This window comes from Mastomys coucha, unplaced genomic scaffold (genome assembly GCF_008632895.1).
Source record: "Mastomys coucha isolate ucsf_1 unplaced genomic scaffold, UCSF_Mcou_1 pScaffold5, whole genome shotgun sequence".
NCBI lineage: Eukaryota > Metazoa > Chordata > Mammalia > Rodentia > Muridae > Mastomys > Mastomys coucha.
In genome coordinates this window covers 54,695,146-54,698,620 of record NW_022196911.1, presented here as the reverse complement: position 1 = coordinate 54,698,620, position 3,475 = coordinate 54,695,146, and the positions used below count along the sequence as shown (strand labels likewise).

At 50.9% G+C, this 3,475-nt stretch overlaps 1 pseudogene; it reads right to left on the bottom strand.

The window, feature by feature from the left end:
• Positions 1 to 795: 795 nt before the first annotated feature.
• On the bottom strand, positions 796 to 1,315 carry LOC116078670 (annotated as a pseudogene).
• Between the last annotated feature and the right edge of the window lie 2,160 nt (positions 1,316 to 3,475).

Below are 3,475 nucleotides of genomic sequence, written 5' to 3'. Positions count from 1 at the left end.
GCTAATTTTCTGTTACCAATATTACATGCAAAAAGCTGTTGTCCCCTTTAAGAGCAGCTTGTGCAGACACTCAGTCAGCCTCTATCAGCTCTTTTTCAGCTGTGCGTAACTCCTGGCCACAGCACAGCTGTGGAGCCCTGCTGCTGCACCTTTAAGATGGTGCCTGCCATTCTTCTGCTAAGGAGTAAACAAGTCCTTATTTGGCAAGATGGTTGCACCTGCCAGTGGCCTGATCTTTTGTCATGACTCTATAGCCAATGATAGCACAAGAGGTGGTATGGGCTCATGGGCAGTCCTACGAAGGGTATTTAAGCAGCACTCACAGACCATTGGGGGGGGGCACACCCTCAAATCTCATGTAACTAACAGCTCCTGAGTAAACTGTTGCTGGAAGGAACTGGTGTGCTAGTCTTTCTTCCCTGCTGGTCAGGGTGATCGGCGCGGCACACACAGCGGCTTATCAGTCTCTGTTGTACAAATTAAGACTGTCTTTTAAATAAGTTAAGCTAAACCAAAGTTTTAACCATTTTTTTCTTCTATCATGAAACACAGAACAGCAATCATTTATCTAAACAGCGCCCACCACATGGTAAGCAAAGCATAACTCTCAAGGCTGCAATATCTAATCACCACAGTTTACAAGATACCAATTCAATAACTTTTGAACCAGATAATAAAGACAATATTTTACCTAATTAATCTATTTTGTAAAAACCTCCTTTGTTGTTCAGGGGTCCCTGACTGCTGTGCCCTGCTCTCTGGCTGCACCTGACCTTGGCCCCTGGGGAGCCCATGTCAGCTGAGCAGAGGTTCCTGCCTTGGGCTCCAAAGCAGCAGCTGCCCCTCCCGCAGACTTGCCTCCTCCAGGGCCCAGTCCCTGTATAGAGCTGTGGACTCCTCCCAGTCCCCACTGCTGTAGACCCAGTTAGCCAGGCCTGTCTCCAGGTAGACCACCATTTAATCCTGCATTTGTCCCACCAATGGCTCCATTACTTGGTTGACACTCTCAGCACATAAGACAGCCCCAAAGACAAAGAATGCCCCAAAATGGCCCCAGTTGGGGCCCCCTTGGAAAAGTTCGTGGGATACCTGGGTGAAGCGATGCTGGGCTGAGCCTGGGGTCACGTGTAGCTGAGCGGCCAGATCAGAGATGGTGCGGTGGAAGCGGGTCTCAAACTTGTCTCTAGAAGCCCGCATGGCTTGGTGCCGCTGGTCCGCTGCTGGGCCTTCCCCAGAACCAGTTCCACAGGCATAACCTTTCTGCCTCAGCTTTCACTAGAGCTCGTGTGTCTGGGGTTGAGGCTGGGGTTGTCATCCAGGCGGCCAGCCTGGATGGGGAAATGGCCAGGGATCTAGATCTGGCCGGGAAAGAACTAGAACTGCAGCACCTGGGACCCGGCCCCTATCTCCAATGCTTTGGCAGCTGTGGGCCGATTCCATGTTTGATGACTGCCCTCTCAGGAAACCCGGGACCACGGGATTCCTGCTGACACCATTTTTTTATTCCCGGTTCCCCCAAGAACAGCCCAAAGACCCAGCAGCAGTGGCCCCAGCTCCAACACCGTCCATTTGTCAGGGGGGTGTAAGTTGTCAGTCTAAGGTCCAAACACACACACACAGACATCCACATTTTAAAAGTTGTAAGTCATGCTGATCAACTGGGGGGTGGCCCAACAGCCCTAAGAGGAAGTGCCACAGTGGAGTCAGCCGGCCCTTCAGGAGGGGGGCTCCCTGTCGGCTCCGGGTTCCTGCTGAGGGCCCCCCTTCCTCCAGCCGGTGCCGAAGGGATTGAGGGAGCTGATGGTTGGAGCACAGGTTGAGGGGCTTGGGGATAGGGTAGAGGCAGGGGGATAGGCCATTCAGGTGGCTCTAGATAAAGGAGTCGACACAGTCTGCCCCATGACAAGAATTTAAAAAAAGCAAGAACACCACAAGGACATGAGACACCAACAAGTCCACACACACTTGCCCATGTCTGGTCTTAAATAACCAACCAAACGTGGCCTCAGATGGGGTGGGATTCTGCCTCCACTCCCTTCTAGGCAAAAGGAGAACTCCATCTCCTTTGTTCTGAAAACCAACAGTCAAGCTCTCCTGACTTCCATCTACCCTTGGAATGTCTTCCAGGGTTGCAGCCTGTGGCCCTAGGATGTCTCCTTCCACAGCTGCTGGGTCCTCACGGCCCACAGCGGCAGCTGCCAGAAAACCAAAACCAGAACACAAACTCAGTGGCGCCACACTTCAGACATACCACACTTACACAAACGTACCTCCAAGGGGTCTCCAGGGTTCCTGGGTGTCACATGATCCCGGACGAGCCCCCACATGAAAGACCCCCGCAGGGAGACTCCCACTCAAGTCTCGGGAGAATGTGCACCCAAGGAAACATGAGAGACCGTCTCAATGGGAACACACGAGGCAGTTTAATATCAGAGCTCTGGGTCAACAAGTATCTCATGCAGGAGACAGAGGAATCGACCCCGAGGCTCAGAGGTTAGGGGTTTATATAGGAAAAAGGTCTGGGGGAACAGGGGAATCAGTGTAGCTATACGTGATTGGCTAGTTCAAATATCAGCTATAGTACTGAAAGACCCCGGAGCTCGGGAGACCCTCACTCAAGTCTCGGGATGACAAGACCACCCAATAACTCACGAGAGACCCATCTTGCTGCAAGTGCACGAGGTTTATTTGGGATAGGCTGGTACCGGGGTCAATCTCGTAACCTTGCAGGCTAGAGGAGTTCGACCCCGAACACAAGAAGTGAGAGGTATTTAAAGGGAAAAAACACAAACTAGGGGGGTTGAGGGGGTTACCAAGGAAACATAACAAAAAACAGAGGGACCCAACCTGAGGTAATCAGTCAGTTAGGGAGAGGAACATATTCCTAGGAATGTAATCTTCATCTATCGGTCGGCAGGGTGGAGAGCCTCGTAAACCAGTAGACCTCCATTCCTAGTTCCGCCCTCATTGTGGATCAGTCAGGAGGGGCAGGTATCGGGAACCAGAGCCCTGAGGCTCTGAGTTAGCCAAGATCCTGAAACTGGCTAGTCTACATTCTTGGCTCTTTACAGGTTTTCCATGCCCTATTAGGTAAAGGTTATACATTATACATGCCTACTGACACATTTCTATTAAATGCTCTTATTTTAAAATTCTAAAATTCTCTAGCCTTTCAGTATGCGCAGATCAGAGTGGGAATTCCTAAGGTTGGTGCTAATCTAAGTCAACAGAGCATCTGGCTGACCTCAAACCATATCTAAGAGGACCAGATGGCCCATTACTCAGTTGGGTCATCTGCCCAGACATGTCCTTGCATGCCTGTGCCCACCCGGACATGTCCTTGCATGCCTTCTCCTCTTGTTTTTGTTCAGGCCTGTCTGGACATGCCCAGGCTTGATCTACTGTGTTTTTCTCAGGCTTGTAACTCTCTAATTAGCCAGCACAGGCTTCAAACTTAATTTTTCTTTCAATGCCC